Genomic DNA, 22,401 nt, shown 5'->3' with positions numbered 1-22,401 from the left:
CATGACCTGAGCCGAAGACAGAGGCTTTAACCCACTGAGCCACCCAGGTGCCCCAATAATAATGATACTTTTAGTAAGTACTATAAAAAAATAAAACATAAGGCAAGTGAAATAGGTGTCATGCAGTTTTTCTCTCTTAGATGAGTCATTCGTAAAAGGCCTGTATGAAGACATAATATGTGAGTAGAAGTTTGGGAAAGAAGTAATCCCAGTTGTGAGAGTATTTAAGGGAAAATTATTTAAGGCAGACCAAATTGAAGAACTCTAGTAGAGAATTTGCTTGGAGTGTTCAATAACTGGCCAGAAGATTGGTATGGTTGCAGAAAAACTAATAAGGGAGGAAGAGTAGGATATGATTTTAAAAAAAGGTTCCTCATGGGCCAAATCATTTGGGCCCCAAGTCATATAAAAGATTGGGATTTTGTTCCAAGTCTCATGGGATTGTTTGGAAGACTTGAGAGCAGGGAATTGAGGAATGATTTACCCATTAAAGGATGTCGTATGGAAATAGACTCTAGAGGGTCAAGAATTGAAGAAAAGAAGCTATTGCAGTAGCCCAGGCAAATGATTAGAACCAAGTGATTATAAAAAGTGTAACTTTTCTGGACATAGCTGATGGGATTTTTCAGTTTGAAAGGCACAAAGGCATCAAGAATAGTTCCAAGATGTTTTAACTAATCAGCTGGGTGAATGGTGGGACCATTAACTTCAATAGGAAACACTAAAAGGGAGGCAGATTTGAATGTTAGGGGGATGGATGCTCTATTTTGGACAGGCTTAATTTGTGAGAAGGTGCTTGTTAAATCCCTGTATTTATTTTCTATGCTGCATAAAAAAATCAGCACAAATTTAGTGACTTAAAACAATACAAATTTATTATTTCACAGTTTTTGTGGGGTTGGAGTCTGGACATGGTTAAGCTGGGTTCTCTGCAAGCCTGCAAACAACATATCAGCCAGCTGGGTTTCTCATCGTGACATGATCCTAGAGAAGGCTCTGCTTCCAGGCTCATTCAGGTTGTTGGCAAACTTCCTTTCCTCACAGCCTTAGGATTTATGGATTCTTGCTTTTTTAAAATCATCAGGGAAAGCAAGACTCTAGAGCAAGTCAGCTAGGAGGATGGAGACTTATATAATGTAACATGATTACAACAGTGATATCCTAATATCTTTGTCATATTCAAGTCACAGATCCTACTCATATTCAAGGGGAGGGGACTCTACAAGAGAATGAAAGCCGGGAGATCAGGATCATAGGGACCACTTAAAACATCTATAGATACCAAAGTAAATAAACTGGGTCGGAAATTGAATATACATTCCAGAAGGAACGCCAGGCCTGGAGATATAAATTTGAGTTATCAAGGTACTGATATCTTAAGGCCTTAGGTCTAGATGAAAATATAATCAATGTTGATATGGAAATGATAGATGCTTTATTCCAGTAGACACACAAAATAGTATAGTCAGCTAGATTAAAAGAAAGGATGCAGAAAATAATTCTTGGGCCAGTTTTGATACTTAATGGGTCAGTTTCTTTGTTTTTTTAAAGATTTTATTTGTTTATTTGATAGCACAAACAGGGAAAACAGCCGGCAGAGGGAGAGGGAGAAGCTGACCCCCTGTAGGGCAGGGAGTCCAATGTAGTACTCAATCCCAGGACCCTGGGATCCTTACCTAAGCAGAAAGCAGACGTTTAACTGACTGAGCCACCCAGGTGCCCCTAATGGGTCACTTCTTACTTGCCTTAACAGGGCTAGTGGCCATTATCAGATATTTAGAATGTGCCACACAAACGCTGTGCTAAGAGCTTTGAAAAGGTCATCTCACTCTATCCCTACAATAAACTAATGAGATAGATAGTATTACTTCTTTTTAGTTGATAAGGAAACTACGGCTGTAGCTCACATGGCCACTAAGAGATATAGTCAATGAATGTGGTATGACTCCATAGTCTGTACACCTAACCCACATCCTGTGCAATGCTTCTCTTTGTGTCCAGCTTGCCTGGATCAAATCCACTTCTTTTGTTGTTGTTGTTGTTGTTTTTTTAAGATTTTACTTATTTATTTGACAGACAGAGATCACAAGTAGGTAGAGAGGCAGGCAGAAGGGGGGGTGGGTAGCAGGCCCCCCGCTGAGCAGAGAGCCCAATGAGGGGATGTGGGGCTCCATCCCAGGACCCTGGGATCACGACTCTAGCCGAAGGCAGAGGCTCAACCCACTGAGCCACCCAGGTGCCCCTCAATCCACTTCTGATCATTGATTGCAACTCTTTATGCTTGCCTGAGTTTGTCATTCTTCTTGGTTTGTTTTCTCTTGTCCTCTATCCAGATCATATACTTCCTCCTTCCTTGGAATTTGTCAGCCAGTGTCTTTGTCACCACAACTGCTTTAACATTGCATGATAGACATAATTTTTTGTAAACATTAGTTTTTTTTCATTAAAGACTAAAATATCTGAGGAGTTAAAAACTGAGTTAGTGCATAGGAAGGAGAGAAAAATCTGTAATTTTGAACCTGAAGAAGAAGGAAATCCAAGAAGAAAGAAGTATTTTTGAGTAGGAGAGAAAGAAATAAATATATTCATCGTTCTCACAATTATTATAGAAATAGGTTATATTCTTTATAAGAGGAACAAAGGCATTGTGGCTTGAAGAATGAATTTACTTTTTCAGCATCAAAAAAAGATGATACAAAATGTTTCTCAATTATAGTGGAATGTTTTATAGTAGAAATTTTAGTTGATTCCTTTTTAAAATTTTTTTATTTTGCATTTGGCTCCTGCTGAACGGTTATAACTAATACATACTATATAATGCATTCATTTCTGTGGTTCAGATTATATGTAGGATGTGGTTTAGTATATCTCTTCTACCTAAGTATTGTTATTCTTGACCCAATATTAGCATTAAGATGTTTCTACTTAATATTCAAATAAAGGTGGACAAGAACACATTTTTTCCCTCTCACTAAGAACAGTCTTAGATAAAACAAATTATTCGAGTTTAAAAAGAAAGAACCCAAAATTTACACTAGCTTTTTTTCATAGAAAACTCTAATCCATTTTTCCAGCATAAATAAAATACACATTTTATAGACTGTATGAGAATACAATTATATCTACTGATGAACAACTCTGACTTACGCCTGTGCTGTCACACATTCTGATTCAGGATTATTTCTAAGGCATATGATATCCTTATAGACCAGTTTCAGTTTGAAAGAACTCAAATTAAGATTATGGAAGACAGCTAATGAAACACCAGAAAAAACACCATTTTACCTTTAGTAAAATGTCATGTCTCCCTAGTTTACATGTGATTTTATCTATAGGCAGGAGTTTAAAAAGGTAATTATAAAGTTAAAAAGGTAATTCCCATTCTCTAAGTTTATTTTATGTTCTTTTTATATTTACATAATACTGTTTAGAGACAAATCATTAATGTTTAGGGGCACCTGGGTGGCTCAGTGGGTTAAAGCCTCTGCCTTTGGCTCAGGTCATGATCCCAGGGTCCTGAGATCGAGTCCCGCCTCGGGCTCTCTGCTCAGCTTCTTCCTCTCTCTCTGCCTGCTTCTCTGCCTGCTTGTGATCTCTGTCAAATAAATAAATAAAAATCTTTCAAAAAAATTAAAAAAATTATTCATGTTTATAACTCTGAAAGCTATTAGGAATTCAGTGAGTTGTTATTATGTATGCATTTCGTTTGTGAGGTGAACTTCTTAGTACATTCTGCCTTGATTAGGGTTGTCTATACAGAAAGACTTTGAACAATTGTCAAGATATGCGGCTGCTGCTGCTACTGCTCCTACTACTAGCTATCACTTAAGTAGCTGTTTTTATTTCTAATTTGATTGTCATGACAACGCTGTGAGGTAGGTACTATTAGTGTCTGCAAAATACAGATGAGGAAAAGGAGGCACAGAAAGTTAAAGTGACTTGCCCAAGGTCACACCACAATTTGTCAGATCTGGGATTAGAAACCAGATGGTGTGAATTCAAGGGCCCTCTAATTGTTAGTTATGACCAAGCATTACAAATAATCCATATGTAATTATCATCATGCTTTTTTGGTCACCGTTTTCCCTAATAATTATTATTTTAAATCTAATATGGTTTTGTCTTGACAAAAGAAGTAGAAAAAGAGGCATTATTTTAAAAAATTAGCAAACTTTCCTTTGTCCATGCTTACCTTACTTGATTTTTACATTCTAGCCATAAAATGGAGATTAAAGCATGTATTTTTTAAAAGATTTTATTTATTTATTTGACAGAGATCACAAGTAGGCAGAGGTAGGGAAGGGGGCGGGGAGCAGGCTCCCTGCTGAGCAGAGAGCCTGCTATGGGGCTAGATCCCAGGACCCTGGGATCATGACCTGAGCTGAAAGCAGAGGCTTTAACCCACTGAGCCACTCAAGCACCCCTAAAGCATGTATTTTGAGCTAAAACATGTAAAGATTTCTGACCATGTAAGTGGTCATATCCTAATGAAAGAAGAGTATATCAGCCTCTTAAACTTGTAAAAACTCTCTCTCTCTCTCCCTTTTTTTTTTTTTTTTTTTTGGTGGTATCCATTTATCTCATGACATTGCTTCTACAGTTTTGAATCACTTTGTTATTTTGCATTTTGACACAAAATTATGAGTTGATAATGAGAAAGTTCGCTTAGATTTGTGTCTGAATGAAATTGACTAATAATTTAGGCTAGTAATTTACAAATTACCTTAATACAGTAGCATGAGATAATGAATTACCCTCAAATATTTTAATTTTAATGTCTTTTTTTTTTTTTAAGATTTTATTTATTTATTTGAGAGAGAGAGCACGAGCAGGGGGAGGGTCACAGAGAGAGGGAGAAGCAGACTCCCTACTGAGCAAGGAGCCTGACATCTGGGGTCAATTTCAGGCCCATGGGATCATGACCTGAGCTAAAGGCAGATGTTTAACTGGCTGAGCTACCCAAATGACCCCTTGAATGTCTTTTAATTGTGAATTATCTGAAGAATAGTGAAGTTTAGAAACACCAGCAGTTATTTTATATTGCAAATTCAAATTCCCTGGGCTCAATGAGGTGATAGCTCATTATAGTTTAGATATTTTACTCATTCTTTATGCAGAAGAGTCTGCTATAATTAAGGGGAGAAAAATTTTCATCTCTAAATCTGTTATTTCAATTTGTATGATATCTGCCCAATTTAATTAGTTCTATTATTTATGGCATTTACTCTGGAATTTCTTTTACATTTTATTATGTGTTCTATGAAGAAAATGGGATTGAAGGCTTAGTTATGTTTTTTTAAAATTGTAGTCATCTTTTTCTTGTTATTTTTACTTCCAATACTGTTCCAGAATCTTAAAAAGGGAAAAAAATAATTAACTCAATTTTTAGAACTATGCACTTGAGAGCTGGTCCCTCAAAAAGCACAGAACAACCCTCCACAGATTCACACTGTATTTGGGACAGGATGTCGTAGGTTGATATGAATCTTCTCACCTTCTGATCCCCTGGAGGAGCAGAATGACACTAAATACCACTTAGCCATACTCTCACGTTTTCTAACTTTTGAATCAAATTCTGTGTAGTTTCTCACAATGTACTAAAAACAGAGAAGCAATAACAGGTTTAATAACAGTGGCTGGACAGTGACCAGCACCTCCCATTTTTTGTATTTTGTAGGAAAATATCGGCGCAAAGAACCACAGCTAGCTTTCTGAATTTTTTTGAAAATTGTTAATCTTCTTCTGATTGTTTTTCCTGAAAGGAATTATAATCTGTTTAAAGGAAAAACTAAAGTGGCCTGAAGAGATTTTTACCTTTATGGGACTTTAATTCTTCAGTGTGGAGGAAAATTAAATTTATGTTGCAGGTGAAACTTAAGAATCCAAACCCCCTCACAAAGGCTTTTTGCTTTTGATACTTCACTTCAGAGTCCAAAGACAGTCTTTATTTAGTCAAAGTATTCTACAGTGTTTTCCCTAACCTTCATATTTGCATATAAATGTCCTTTTTATGGAAACTTTGAAGGTTCTTTATGCCATTTCTAATGCATACAGCAAGCACTGGTAACTCCAAAGTATAACTCGTCTGACACTAAATTAGGGCACACTATTATCTATGTGAAATTATTTAAAATATGTGATGTGTTCTGATTTCATTCTAGAATTACTGCTTACAAAGAAGTGGTGATCTTTAAGCAATATGATTGAAAAAGTTTTTCCAGTCTATTCTGGCATATCTCTTTTAAGTCTGTATTGCTCTTGATCAATGTTTTTGAGTTTTTGCTAGAATTACAACTTCATGCTTCAAAGCCCTTACTGTCAAGTCTTTGTACACAAGATTTCAATGCTAATTTTTTATTAATAAATCTTTGCATTATGAAATATTTGTAGGTTTGTAAAAGAGTTACAAAGAAAGAGCAGAGAGTTCCTGCATACCCTTCATCCATTTTCACTTTATGTCAACATCCTACATAACCAAGGCACATTTGTTAAAATAAGCAATTAGCATTGATATTTTACTATTAAAAGAAAAACAATAGACTTTGTTCAGATTCTTCCGTTTTTTTCCAAGAATGTCCCTTTTCTGTTCCGGGATCAAACTTCTATCCCAGGACACACAGTCAACACGGCATTGGAGTTTTATTCATTGCCTTCTACAGTAAGCTGCGATTGGGCTTGCTTGATGGTCCTGAGAAGGTCCTTGTGTTCCTGCTGCTCTTGTCAATTGCACACTCATTTGAACTCCGTGGTCTTAGTAGCTTCTGTGTCCAAACTGTTGAATTAATGTTCTTGGTGGAATTCATAGACATCAATGACTATAATGATGGTAGAAATGAGATGATGACAAAAAGAATGTAGAAAAAGAGGTTTAGTTAAGTTGTTTTTAGTAGACAGATCCTTTTCATGCATCAAATTCCAGTTTACAATATATGTCCATTATTGCAGTGTCATGAAAAGACCTAGGACAGGGGTGCCTGGTTGGCTCAGTGGGTTAAAGCCTCTGCCTTTGGCTCAGGTCATGATCCCAAAGTCCTGGGATCGAGCCCCACATCGGGCTTTCTGCTCGGCAGGGAGCCTGCTTCCTCCTCTCTCTCTCTGCCTGCCTCTCTGCCTACTTGTGATTTCTGTCTGTCAAATAAATAAATAAAATCTTAAAAAAAAAAAAGACCTAGGACTTTTTAAACATTCACAAGGCAACAGGATCCAGGACATCAATTAATACCACACACTCAACCTTTGTAACTGTAGGTTTAGTTTTCCCAACCAATCAAAAATGGAGATTATTTTTACCTAAAATGTGTCATTTAGAAAGTTAGTAGATTAAAAATCTTAAGGATTATACATTAAAATATTTTGAAATATGTTTTAGTTTTATGTATGTATATGTATATATATGTGTTATGTGTTATGTATATATGTATATGCATTATGTATATACTTATACATATAACAAATGTTTCAAAATATTTTAAAGTTTAACCCTTAAGATTTTTAATTCACTTAGCTCTTAAAAAAAATACATACGTAAGGGAGCCTGAGTGGCTCAGTGGGTTAAGCCTCTGCCTTCAGCTTAGGTCATGATCTCAGGGTCCCGGGATCAAGCCCCGCATCGGGCTCTCTGCTCAGCAGGGAGCCTGTTTCCCCCTCTCCCAACCTGCCTCTCTGCCTACTTGTGATTTCTCTCTCTGTCAAATAAATAAATAAATAAATAAAATCTTTAAATATATATATATATATATATATGTACCTACACACACATACTTATTTAATGCTAGAAATTTTTCTCTCAGCACTGCTTTAGCTGTGTCCATCAAATCTTGATTTTTTTTTGCATTTTTATATTACCATTTGAATTTATGTATTTTTTTTTCCAATTTTCATTTTTTGGCTCTTGGGGCAATGTTATCTTTTCAATATGGAAAAAAAACAAGTTCAACCCAAAATAGAAATTTGAAGTGTAAGACAGGATAAAACCAAGAGAGAGGATGGGGACGGGGAGCGGGTAGGAAGGGAATAGTAAAAGGAAGAGATGAGATGTTGCCAAAAGACAGAGGGTCTCCTTGTCCCCTCTCTGGTGGAATGGCCCAAGTATTTACATGGTAATACACACCTTTCTATATGTACACAGCAGGGCTGGTTTTTTGTTAAGAAAAGATGGGGATAAAGAGGGCCTTTCTGGAGGCATTAGGGACCCAGGTTAGTCCCCCTTCCCTTTCTTGGCCCCCTTCTCTGACCAGGGGAGAAGGAAGGAATTCAACATGTGAAGAAGGTTAAGTAGGAGAGGGAAGGAATCCACTCAACAGGGTGGGGCACACCACTGCAAAGGAAACAGCTCAGGACAGAGCTTGGAAGGAACTGAAAATGGAGATACTACTGTTAACAGATTTCCTGAAGCTGAGAGAGGAGCAGGTGGATACCTGGAAATGAGGATTTCTTTCTTTCTTTCTTTTTTAAGATTTTATTTATTAATTAGAGAGAAAGATCACAAGTAGGCAGAGCAGCAAGCGGGGAGGCGGGGGGGCGGTGTGGAGCAGGCTCCCCGCTCAGCAGAGAGCCTGATGCGGGGCTCGATCTCAGGACCCTGAGGTCATGACCTGAGCCAGAGGCAGAGGTTCACCCAGATGCCCCAGAAATTAGGATTTCAATAGCCTGTATCCCTCTCTAAAACTCCTCTAAAATAGAAAACGCTTCCTCTTCCTCCTACATACCTCTACCTGCTGTGAGGTAGTTTGGTTTCCTTTTCACTAAGTTAACACATGGGCTTAGGATGGTGGCCATCTTTCCAAGTTTTCAGCACATGGTTCTAAATGGATCTGATGAGACCCAGCTTCTTGGAGAATTATCTTAAAAAAGCAAAGGAAAATACCAGTTGGTAGGATGGGAAAAGTGGACACCAAAAGGAAATACAAGGTTACCTAGATTGGCAGAAATGTAGGTTTCCCAAGAGTGGGAGGGGGACCTTGAAAAAAACAACAAAATATTGAGCTTCTCTTATGTGCCAAACACTAGTCTAGGACAACACACTCCAAAAAAGGAAACAAAATAAAACAAGGTAGAGGCAGAAAATGCAAATTCTGGGGGGCAGTTGAGGAAGACTGCTGAGGGAACTGAGAAGCCTGAGGTGATGGTCTCTGCCTTATTTTTTCTCTTCCTCTGCAGTGGCATCCTGGTACTGCTGGTACTCAAAGAGAAGGTTGTTCATGTTGCGCTCAGCTTCAGTGAATTCCATCTCATCCATGCTCTCACCTGTGTACTGGTGCCAGAATGTGGCCCTAAACTGCTCTGAGATGTGCCTGAAGAGCTCCTGTGTGGCCATGCTATTTGCAGTGAAGGTGACTGCCATCTTGAGGCCACAGGGTGGGATGTCGCAGACAGCTGTCTTGACATTGCTGGGGATCCATTCCACGATATAACTACTATTCTTGCTTTGTGCATTGAGCATCTACTTCCTCATCCGACCATGAAAGTTAGCAGCTGTGGTGAGGTAATGGCCATGACTGGGGTCACAGGCAGTCGTCATGTTCTTGACATCAAAGACCTGCTGGGTGAGTCTGGGCACAGTGAGGGCTTGATACTGCTGGCTTCCATGGCTGGTCAGAGGGGCAGGCGGAACCAGGCATGAAGAAGTGGAAAAGTGGGAAGGGCACCATGTTGACTACCAGGTTGCAGAGGTCTATATTATCTTTGACTGTATTTTTCTGTATGGCTGTTTGGTGGTTGTTCTATTATATTGTGTGTGTGTGTATGTGTGTGTGTGTGTGTGTCATATCTATATATTTGTGTTATATCTTTTTTATATTTGTCCATTCTGTGATATGTCTTACAGTCTATTGGAGTTATTTCTTTAGCAGTTTAAGTTAAATGTAGAAAACTCATCTCCCTTTATCTCTTTTTATTCTCCCCCATTTATAATTTTTAAAAATATTTCCTTTACATATATTAAAAACCATATCAGTGTTAGAACAGTGTTAGTTGTTTCAACTATCAGTAATTTTAAAAACTAAAGAGAAGGAAAGTCTATTTTATTTACTGTAATTTTCCTTACTGTGTTCCTTAGCAACACATTTTCTTAGTTTTCATTCATCTGATAATATCTTGAATTTTTCTTCATTGTTGAAGGATATTTTTATAGTGTATAGGACTTTTTTTTATTGTGTATAGGACTCTAGGTTGACAGAGTTTTGTTGTTGTTGTTGCACTAGAAAAATACTGCACTACTCCCTTCTGCCCTCTGTGGTAAAGTATTCTTTTTCTCTAGTTATTTCCAAGGTTGGTCGTTAGTTTTTAAGCTTTCATTATGGTATGTCTTGGCATAGATTTCTTTGGGCTTATCCTGTTTAGGGTTCACTCAACTTCTTGAATATGAAAGTTTATGTTCCTTGTCATATTTGGGAAGTATTTAGCCATGATTTAGTACTTTTCCAGCTTCCATGAAGCTAGAAAGTCTTCTCTTCCCCTGAGACTCTGATAGCCAGAATGTTAAATCTTTTGTTATAGTCCCAGAAATTCCTGATAGTTTGTCTGTCTATCTATATCTATCTATCAATCATCTATTGGTGTGTATATTCTCTTTGTTGTTCAGACTAATTAAAGGGTTAGATAAGAAAAAATCCATTAAACATTCTCCCCTGTGAGGTGCAAATAAGACTGAAAAATATATAGTAATAGAACACAATGTGTCTCTGTAATGAACAATATTTATATAGTTATAATGAGATAAATGCTGTTATGGAATATAAGCTTTATGATAACTAATATTCAAAAGACAGCAAGCTTAATTGTTATTGAATATAAGGTAAATATTACCAACTTTGCAATAAAAATATAATGTACTGGTGGCAGAAACTGGATGATAGAGTGATAAGAGGTGGAAAAAATGATAACACTATCATCTGGCAAAGTAAGGAATCAAAAAATCAAATCTGAGAATGATGGAATAAAAAATGAGTTTTAGCTGTTACCTATTTCACAGTAACTGTGTAAGATATGACTTAGGTGCTCATCAAACTGTATTTTTAGTAAAAAACAACTAATCCAAGTTTCTAGCTGCAGCTTGCCATAACTGAGTTATAGCCAGTAAATGTAGAAAAAGGTAATATACACTATATGTTGACTTCTCAAAATCATATCATGTTTTAATTTTCTACATTTTTCATGCTTTTCTAATATAGCTTTATTTTCTCTAGAATTGCTTATCTTTTATCTTTTCTTTTTGAAAGATAAAGTATTTCCCTTCCTCCTCGTATCTTTATTATTTTCAGCATCTTATTTAATCATTCTGTTTCTTAATATTTGTTGCATTCTTCTTCCTTACACCTGCTGACTTCTTACTCTGATTTGAACACTTTACATCATACTTGGACTGTGCCTTTCCTGGATAGCTTTTAAAATTTTTTTCCAGAAAATTCTACTTTTATTTGTTCTGACATTCTATGCTTCTGTAAAATCTGCAAGATTTTCTGAACTTATGAGTAAGAAGAAGTGAATATTTATGCCAGATTTGCCATCTGAAACCAGAAGCCCATGTTAGTATTATAAATTTTACATGATTCAAATTAATTGCAAACACCAGGCCAGGAAATATATCACAGAAGCAATAAAGTATATGTGACCCATTAATGCATCCTAAGATTTTATCTCATTTTTATTCCCCTTTAAAAAGTTGACAAATATTTTATATTTATATATTTGTAAAATATAGTATATAAGACTTAGTGTATATCACCCAAAATCTGAATAGAATTGTATAGTCACTAGAAAACAACTTTCAAAGGTTAGGCGGAACAAAATGGTGTCCTCATTTAGGGGAATTGTTAATAACATATCTCTTTTTTACAGTTACTAATCTTAAAATGCCTCTTATCTCTAATGATCCTTCAAGGCTGGCAGGGAGTGAAAGTGATGGTGGTGAAGACATACCCACGTGTAAGTGTTAGATTGATTAACTTGTAAGTGTTCGAATGCATAAAAATGTTGAGATCAGGCTCTGTATTTTATTAGCTAATGTAAGTTTTCAGTATTACTACTAAATGAAAATGCTAAGATCTCTTAGATTTTATCTTCTTAATAGAAGAGACGACTGTGCAAGCCAGTAAGATTTGTGTAGGCCTATATTAGAAATGCTTAATAGTAACAGTAAGTTAATTTAAAACTTGGTGCTAATAATTTTACACTTGTGCAGTCTTCCGAAAATTGTACGCGTCTTCTGCTATCAATCCAGCAAGATTTCAAACGTTGTGACATTTGTGTGATTCAGCTCAGCACTTTGCAGACCGCTTTGCTCAAGATAAGTATTATACTAAACCTGAATAAGTGGTTGATTTTTGGATTATTGGATTCAGATCTGTGGTTGTAGTATAGTATGGAAAAAACCTTTTGAGGTAATTAACCTGGGCTTTATTTTAGAGAAAGGATATTCAAAACCATTTTGGGGTGAGCAGATGGCAGCTTTTGGGTTTATGTGTCTGGAAGAGACATAATGTCAGAGCCTATTGTGTAGAGAACACAGAATTCTAAGCCAAAACTGAAAATTACAGTGGTGGAGTCAGTAGCAAAAGGGATAGATGAGAAAAAATGGCTTAACACTCTTATTGTTTCCTGATATTATTTCCACAACTAGAAATTCCTCTTATAATTGTGAATTTAGCAAGATGTAAGATATACATGTTCGGCCTTTCTTTTAAACATGGCATTTTTTTCTTCATGAGAAATAAATTACTGATCACACCCAGAATTGAAAATAATTCTGCTTTATTTTAGATGCCTTAGATGTTCACCCCAAATTGGAAAAGTTTCAGTGAGAAATGGGCCATCTGAATCATCTACCCAGAATTCTTATAATCTGTAAGAAGGGCAATTAAAATTATTGATAATTAAATACTTAATATTCACCTAGCTGTTTAGTTTTAGGTCAGCTTTATATATTCCTATCTAAGAAATTTGCTTTCTAGTTTTCTGAAATTCAGGAAAACTCTCTACTATCTATTATATACTTAATCCAAAAATATAAGCATAATTTTAGACTCTTCTGCCCAGTTTAATTTATTCCACCACCAAAATAACCCTGGAATCCATTCAGTTCTTTGTGCATTTATTGTCAGTGTCCTCAACTAGACTGCAGTCATTATAGCCATACTTACCCCGTTCCTCTTGTCCATTCTCCAGTATATGCCCTTTTTAAAATACAGATCTGAATATGTCATTTCTCTCTTAAAATCTTCCAACAGCTTCCAACAGGTCTTTAAATAAATGCCCCCAAAATTCCAACAATCTGACCTTTAGTTGCCTTTCCAGTCTCATATGCACAAACCTACTATTTGCTGAGTTCATGCCAGCCACTTTGGCTTTCTGTTTGAGCAGACGATGCTTTCTACTGTTTAACTGCTTCTGTACATACTATTCCATCTTCCTGGAATCTATCCTTTCTCTTTAACTTATCTAAATGGTAGTCCTCCTTCACATCTCAGTAGGAATATTGCTATGCCAATAAACATTTCCTAATACCTGTAAATAAGCAAATTAAACATTTCCCTAGCACTTTGAAAATCTACTTTCAACATTTTGCTCGTAACAGTTTCTTGGTAGTTAGTAAATACTGGTGCAGTTTTCCTTCACTTGTAAATGTTGAGAGTGAACTCCATAAGGAAGGGAACTATTTTGTTAACCATGTTAACAAAAAGCATGATACTGTCTGGTAGGTAGCAGGCATGCAATAAATATTCATTAGCCTATTGACAGATCAAGTAATTTAGAATTTAATATATAGTTTTATATACCTACAATATTTTCTTCCCAGTTTATTTGCATCCCTTACCATGCTGAGCTTGGTCAGGGTAGCAGATGAAGTAAAGGGAGAAGGTTGGATGTAAAGACTGGATGAAGAATTGCAGAATGAGAAAGCAATGAGAAGGTAAGAGAGAAACACTCATATTGGAGAAAATCTTCTTTAAACATAACAAAACAAGATCCAGAAGGCTTTTCCATTTTTTTCCTTTCAACACAAACTTTGCCATAAAGTTTCATATTACAATTTGAAGGTAATTAGAGTATTGTCTCCATATCTTTATTCCTATTGACTTTTGGCATTTACGTTGACATTAACACTTCCTCTGCAAAGTGACCATGGGATGGGAGGCAATTTGCTTCCTGTTGACAGAGTTTGTAATATGATTGATGGGGGCAGAAGGTGAAACTATGTGGTAAAATGAGTTTTTTGCATTATGTGTGGATTTCATATATCAATGCCAGTATTTCTCAAACTGCAGGTCAAGACTCCAGGGGGAAGGGTTACAATATAATTTAAGGGGTTTCATATATGGGAGCTATTTGGAAGTGGAAATTGTGGGCTATCCTGAGAATATGAGTCTTCTTTTTTCCCCTCAGCTCTCCGTATTTCCTTCTTCCTAATCTATTACAATTTCTTTTAACAAAATCCTTCCAATCAGAGGATAAAAAATGTTTAAGTCATACTAGTCATAGTGTAGACCATTTAAAACGAACATCAGCAAGTGTTAAAATCCCTGGTCTTTACAGTGCTGCTTGCAGAACCTTGCATAGTGCCTTAAAATCAATTGATATCTTTAGGTTGATTTGCTTTCCATTTATTCACAGGAAGATGACTGTTTTATGAAAGAAAATAATAAAGATGTGGAAGAGATAGTCGCTACTTATTTTATTAAATACTGGTTACATTAGAGAAGAAAAAAATGAAAACTGAAAAAAATATTTTTACTTGATGAAGATGTTTTGAGTTTCTGATATAGTATTAAACCCAGGATTAACCATATTTCCCAGGGTATGTTTTCATTTTATGTTTGATCTCAGCCTTCAGTTTTGCTGTTGTGTTCCATTTTTCTATTTCCTTTTGCATCGTCTCTTTATTTTATCTAAGAAAAAGTCCTTTTCTGTGGACCATGAAGATTTCTATTACTTCTCTAAGATTTTATTATCTAATTAACACTCATGTTGAGTCAAACAACTTTGGTTGAATATTGAACCCATGTGAACATTTTTCTTTTCAGTACATAAACATGGAAAATAATGGAAGAAAATATGAATCATTTTCCTTATCTAAATATTGCCAAAAGAAATAAAAATTATGATGATAAAATTTTGCTAGAATTGTTTGTTATAGGTGATGTTATTATCAACTGACAGTCCAACTTAGAGTTTCACAGGTAGATAAGCGGATACCTGTAGTGATATATTCTACTTTCTTATTATGCATCATTAAAATGAAATTAAAGGAATTCTTAAAACTCCAGTTAGTTATTCTTCTAAAAATGTTTCAGTATTTTTGTATCAACATCTAAGGACAAGTTTTGACTGCAAGTGATAGATACCCTATTCAAACTCTCTAAAGCATGAGAGAGGATTCATTGGCCAATAAAACTGAATTGCTAAGGTGACTGCCAGCTAGAAACTGTGATGAGCACCAGGAATCTCTCAGTTTACGTGTTGGTATCATGTGATTTCTCACACATTGCTTTTCTTTACAAAACCGAAACCATGGCATATGATAACAGTTTCCTCACATCCTTATAGATCTGCAAGAAAGAAAAGTAAGAACTTTCCTTTTTCAAATCTTGGGAAAAAAGTCTTGCTAACATGACCTGAATTAATATCCGTGGCCTGACATAACAGGAAGTGGTTGCATTGTGATTAGCCCTGCTTGCATTTCCTGTCTGTTCCCAGGTAATCAGAAAAAGAGGGTTTAGTACAGAATGGGGAAATTACTGTGAGTTCAGGAAGTTGCCCCAGTATGCATCTACAAAATTTTCATGTGCACTTAAATAATCCAAATTATATAACACACATGCAACACACACACACACACACACACACACACACAAACACACACACACTAGCAAGCCAAAAGCTCTGAAAAATATTGTGTGCATTAAAATCTTATGACACAAGGATTGTCTGAAGTCATTCAGTGGTATATTTCATCACTGTTTATTAAATTAAGATTTTTCTCAAACTTAGATTTTAGGTAGTTAAAATATAATGCAAATAAAATATAATTTAGGTAGTTAAAATTAATGCATTAGTTTCTGGAGTAGAAGCCAGTGATTCATTACATAAAACACCTAGTGCTCATCATAACAAGTGCCCTCTTTACTACCCATCACCCATCTAGCCCATCCTCTACCCACCTCCCTCCATCAACCCTCAATTTATTCTGTGTCATTAGGAGTCTCTTTTTTTTTTTTATTTACTTTTTTTTTTTAATTTATTATTTTTATTTTTTAAACATATAATATCTTTTTATCCCCAGGGGTACAGGTCTGTGAATCGCCAGGTTTACACACTTCACAGCACTCACCATAGCACATACCCTCCCCAGTGTCCATAATCCCACCCCCCCAACACCCCTCCCCCCATTAACCCTCAGTTTGTTTTGTGAGATTAAGAGTCACTTATGGTTTGTCTCCCTCCCAATCCCATCTTGTTTCATTTATTCTTCTCCTACCCCCTTAACCCCCCATGTTGCATCTCCTCTCCCTCATATCAGGGAGATCATATGATAGTTGTCTTTCTCCGATTGAGTTATTTCGCTAAGCATGATACCCTCTAGTTCCATCCACGTCGTCGCAAATGGCAAGATTTCATTTCTTTTGATGGCTGCATAGTATTCCATTGTGTATATATACCACATCTTCTTTATCCATTCGTCTGTTGATGGACATCTAGGTTCTTTCCATAGTTTGGCTATTGTAGACATTGCTGCTATAAACATTCGGGTGCACGTGCCCCTTCGGATCACTACGTTTGTATCTTTAGGGTAAATACCCAGCAGTGCAATTGCTGGGTCATAGGGTAGTTCTATTTTCAACATTTTGAGGAACCTCCATGCTGTTTTCCAGAGTGGTTGCACCAGCCTGCATTCCCACCAACAGTGTAGGAGGGTTCCCCTTTCTCCGCATCCTCGCCAGCATCTGTCATTTCCTGACTTGTTAATTTTAGCCATTCTGACTGGTGTGAGGTGGTATCTCATTGTGGTTTTGATTTGTATTTCCCTGATGCCGAGTGATGTGGAGCACTTTTTCATGTGTCTGTTCGCCATCTGGATGTCTTCTTTGCAGAAATGTCTGTTCATGTCCTCTGCCCATTTCTTGATTGGATTATTTGTTCTTTGGGTGTTGAGTTTGCTAAGTTCTTTATAGATTTTGGACACTAGCCCTTTATCCGATATGTCATTTGCAAATATCTTCTCCCATTCTGTCAGTTGTCTTTTGGTTTTGTTAACTGTTTCCTTTGCTGTGCAAAAGCTTTTGATCTTGATGAAATCCCAATAGTTCATTTTTGCCCTTGCTTCCCTTGCCTTTGGCGATGTTCCTAGGAAGATGTTGCTGCGGCTGAGGTCGAAGAGGTTGCTGCCTGTGTTCTCCTCAAGGATTTTGATGGATTCCTTTCTCACATTGAGGTCCTTCATCCATTTTGAGTCTATTTTCGTGTGTGGTGTAAGGAAATGATCCAATTTCATTTTTCTGCATGTGGCTGTCCAATTTTCCCAACACAATTTGTTGAAGAGGCTGTCTTTTTTCCATTGGATATTCTTTCCTGCTTTGTCGAAGATGAGTTGACCATAGAGTTGAGGGTCTATTTCTGGGCTGTCTATTCTGTTCCATTGATCTATGTGTCTGTTTTTGTGCCAGTACCATGCTGTCTTGATGATGACAGCTTTGTAATAGAGCTTGAAGTCCGGAATTGTGATGCCACCAACTTTGGCTTTCTTTTTCAATATTGCTTTGGCTATTCGAGGTCTTTTCTGGTTCCATATAAATTTTAGGATTATTTGTTCCATTTCTTTGAAAAAAATGGATGGTACTTTGATAGGAATTGCATTAAATGTGTAGACTGCTTTAGGTAGCATAGACATTTTCACAATATTTATTCTTCCAATCCAGGAGCATGGAACATTTTTCCATTTCTTTGTGTCTTCCTCAATTTCTTTCATGAGTACTTTATAGTTTTCTGTGTATAGATTCTTAGTCTCTTTGGTTAGATTTATTCCTAGGTATCTTATAGTTTTGGGTGCAATTGTAAATGGGATGGACTCCTAAATTTCTCTTTCTTCTCTCTTGTTGTTGGTGTAGAGAAATGCAACTGATTTCTGGGCATTGATTTTATATCCTGACACTTTACTGAATTCCTGTACAAGTTCTAGCAGTTTTGGAGTGGAGTCTTTTGGGTTTTCCACATATAGTATCATATCATCTGCGAAGAGTGATAGTTTGACTTCTTCTTTGCCAATTTGGATGCCTTTAATTTCCTTTTGTTGTCTGATTGCTGAGGCTAGGACTTCTAGTACTATGTTGAATAGCAGTGGTGATAACGGACATCCCTGCCGTGTTCCTGACCTTAGCGGAAAAGCTTTCAGTTTTTCTCCATTGAGAATGATATTTGCGGTGGGTTTTTCATAGATGGCTTTGATAATATTGAGGTATGTGCCCTCTATCCTGACACTTTGAAGAGTTTTGATCAGAAAGGGATGCTGTACTTTGTCAAATGCTTTTTCAGCATCTATGGAGAGTATCATATGGTTCTTGTTCTTTCTTTTATTAATGCGTTGTATCACATTGATTGATTTGCGGATGTTGAACCAACCTTGCAGCCCTGGAATAAATCCCACTTGGTCGTGGTGGATAATCCTTTTAATGTACTGTTGAATCCTATTGGCTAGTATTTTGGCGAGAATTTTTGCATCTGTGTTCATCAAGGATATTGGCCTGTAGTTCTCTTTTTTGATGGGATCCTTGTCTGGTTTTGGGATCAAGGTGATGCTGGCCTCATAAAATGAGTTTGGAAGTTTTCCTTCCATTTCTATTTTTTGGAACAGTTTCAGGAGAATAGGAATTAATTCTTCTTTAAATGTTTGGTAGAATTCCCCCGGGAAGCCATCTGGCCCTGGGCTTTTGTTTGTTTGGAGATTTTTGATGACTGTTTCAATCTCCTTACTGGTTATGGGTCTGTTCAGGCTTTCTATTTCTTCCTGGTTCAGTTGTGGTAGTTTATATGTCTCTAGGAATGCATCCATTTCTTCCAGATTGTCAAATTTGTTGGCGTAGAGTTGCTCATAGTATGTTCTTATAATTGTCTGTATTTCTTTGGTGTTAGTTGTGATGTCTCCTCTTTCATTCATGATTTTATTTTATTTGGGTCCTTTCTCTTTTCTTGTTGATAAGTCTGGCCAGGGGTTTATCGATCTTATTAATTCTTTCAAAGAACCAGCTCCTAGTTTCATTGATTTGTTCTATTGTTTTTTTGGTTTCTATTTCATTGATTTCTGCTCTGATCTTTATGATTTCTCTTCTCCTGCTGGGTTTAGGGTTTCTTTCTTGTTCTTTCTCTAGCTCTTTTAGGTGTAGGGTTAGGTTGTGTACCTGAGACCTTTCTTGTTTCTTGAGAAAGGCTTGTACCGCTATATATTTTCCTCTCAGGACTGCCTTTGTCGTGTCCCACAGGTTTTGAACCATTGTGTTTTCATTATCATTTGTTTCCATGAATTTTTTCAACTCTTCTTTAATTTCCTGGTTGACCCATTCATTCTTTAGAAGGATGCTGTTTAGCCTCCATGTATTTGGGTTCTTTTCAAATTTCCTCCTGTGATTGAGTTCTAGCTTCAGAGCATTGTGGTCTGAAAATATGCAGGGAATGATCCCAATCTTTTGATACCGGTTGAGACCTGATTTAGGACCGAGGATGTGATCTATTCTGGAGAATGTTCCATGTGCACTAGAGAAGAATGTGTATTCTGTTGCTTTGGGATGAAATGTTCTGAATATATCTGTGATGTCCATCTGGTCCAGTGTGTCATTTAAGGCCTTGATTTCCTTGTTGATCTTTTGCTTGGATGATCTGTCCATTCAGTGAGGGGAGTGTTAAAGTCCCCTACTATTATTGTATGATTGTGGATGTGTTTCTTTGATTTTGTTATTAATTGGTTTATATAGTTGGCTGCTCCCATGTTAGGGGCATAGATATTTAAAATTGTTAGATCTTCTTGTTGGACAGTTCCTTTGAGTATGATATAGTGTCCTTCCTCATCTCTTATTATAGTCTTTGGCTTAAAATCTAATTGATCTGATATAAGGATTGCCACTCCTGCTTTTTTCTGATGTCCATTAGCATGGTAAATTCTTTTCCACCCCCTCACTTTAAATCTGGAGGTGTCTTCAGGTTTAAGATGAGTTTCTTGTAGGCAACATATAGATGGGTTTTGTTTTTTTATCCATTCTGATACTCTGTGTCTTTTGATTGGGGCATTTAGCCCATTAACATTCAGGGTAAGTATTGAGAGATATGAATTTAGTGCCATTGTATTGCCTGTAAGGTGACTGTTATTGTATATTGTCTCTGTTTCTTTCTGATCTACTACTTTTAGGGTCTCTCTTTGCTTAGAGGACCCCTTTCAATATTTCCTGTAGAGCTGGTTTGGTATTTGCAAATTCTTTCAGTTTTTGTTTGTCCTGGAAGCTTTTAATCTCTCCTTCTATTTTCAATGATAGCCTAGCTGGATATAGTATTCTTGGTTGCATGTTTTTCTCGTTTAGTGCTCTGAATATATCATGCCAGCTCTTTCTGGCCTGCCAGGTCTCTGTGGATAAGTCTGCTGCCAATCTAATATTTTTACCATTGTATGTTACAGACTTCTTTTCCCGGGCTGCTTTCAGGATCTTCTCTTTGTCACTAAGACTTGTAAATTTTACTATTAGGTGACGGGGTGTGGACCTATTCTTATTGATTTTGAGGGGGGTTCTCTGAATCTCCTGGATTTTGATGCTTGTTCCCTTTGCCATATTGGGGAAATTCTCTCCAATAATTCTCTCCAATATACCTTCTGCTCCCCTCTCTGTTTCCTCTTCTTCTGGAATCCTAATTATTCTAATGTTGTTTCGTCTTATGGTGTCACTTATCTCTCGAATTCTCCCCTCATGGTCCAGTAGCTGTTTGTCCCTCTTTTGCTCAGCTTCTTTATTCTCTGTCATTTGGTCTTCTATATCGCTAATTCTTTCTTCTGCCTCATTTATCCTAGCAGTGAGAGCCTCCATTTTTGATTGCACCTCATTAATAGCTTTTTTGATTTCAACTTGGTTAGATTTTAGTTCTTTTATTTCTCCAGAAAGGGCTTTTTTATCTCCCAAGAGGGTTTCTCTAATATCTTCCATGCCTTTTTCGAGCCCGGCTAGAACCTTGAGAATCGTCATTCTGAACTCTAGATCTGACATATTACCAATGTCTGTATTGATTAGGTCCCTAGCCTTTGGTTCTCCCTCTTGTTCTTTTTTTTGTGGTGAATTTTTCCGCCTTGTCATTTTGTCCAGATAAGAGTAGATGAAGGAGCAAGTAAAATACTAAAAGGGTGGCAACAACCCCAGGAAAATATGCTTTAGCCAAATCAGAAGAGATCCCAAATCGTGAGGGGGAGAAAGGGGATAAAAAGAGGTTCAGAAAGAAGAAGAAAAAAAAAAAAAGAAAAAAAGAAAGAAACAATTAAAAAAAGAAAACCAATAAAGAAAAAAATATAAAAAGGAAAAAATATATATATATTAGATAAACTAGTTAAAAAACGTTAAAAAAGATAAGGGTAAAAGTTAAAAAAATTTAGCAGAAGAAGAAAAATAAATTGAAAAAGAAAAAAAAAATTAAATTAACTGCAAGGCTAAAGAATCATGGGGAGAAAGCCATGAGTTCCGTGCTTTGCTTTCTCCTCCTTTGGAATTACGCTGCTCTCCTTGGTATTGAAACTGTACTCCTTGGTAGGTGAACTTGGTCCTGGCTGGGCTTCTTGTTGATCTTCTGGGGGAGGGGCCTGTTGTAGTGATTCTCAAGTGTCTTTGCCCCGGGCGGAGTTGCACCACCCTTACCAGGGGCCGGGCTGAGTAATCTGCTCGGGTTTGCTTTCGGGAGCTTTTGTTCCCTGAGCGCTTTCCGTAGAGTTCCGGAGCGCGGGAATGAAGATGGCGGCCTCCCGGTGTTCGGCCGGAGGAGCCGAGAGCCCGGGGCCCCACTCCTCAGTGCACCCTCAGAGAACAGCGCCGATTTACTCCCGTCACCCTGCCTCCGGCCGCGCTCCGAGCTGACCGAGTCTGCGACCGGTTCAAGGTAACCCCGAGCTTAGAGCTCACTCCTCGGCTCTGTCTCTGTAGCCGGCTTCCCTGTTCTAATACCTGTAAGCTCTGCAACACTCAGACACCCCTGATCCTTCTGTGACCCTGCGGGACCTGAGGTCACGCTGACCCCGCGTGGGCTTCACCCCGGTTAAGCCTCTGGAGCGATGTCCCTCAGCGGAACAGACTTTTAAAAGTCCCGATTTTGTGCTCCGTTGCTCCGCCGCTTGCTGGGAGATGGCCCCTCCCCCCGCGGTCTATCTTCCCGTCGGTTTGGATTCACTTC

General features: G+C 37.3%; 1 pseudogene; it reads right to left on the bottom strand.

The window, feature by feature from the left end:
- Nucleotides 1-9,136: 9,136 nt before the first annotated feature.
- Nucleotides 9,137-22,401, bottom strand: part of LOC111147215 — a 49,319-nt pseudogene continuing 36,054 nt past the window's right edge.

This window comes from Enhydra lutris, unplaced genomic scaffold (genome assembly GCF_002288905.1).
Source record: "Enhydra lutris kenyoni isolate GAN:26980312 unplaced genomic scaffold, ASM228890v2 scaffoldscaffold16, whole genome shotgun sequence".
NCBI lineage: Eukaryota > Metazoa > Chordata > Mammalia > Carnivora > Mustelidae > Enhydra > Enhydra lutris.
This window is presented reverse-complemented; position numbering and strand designations above follow the sequence as displayed.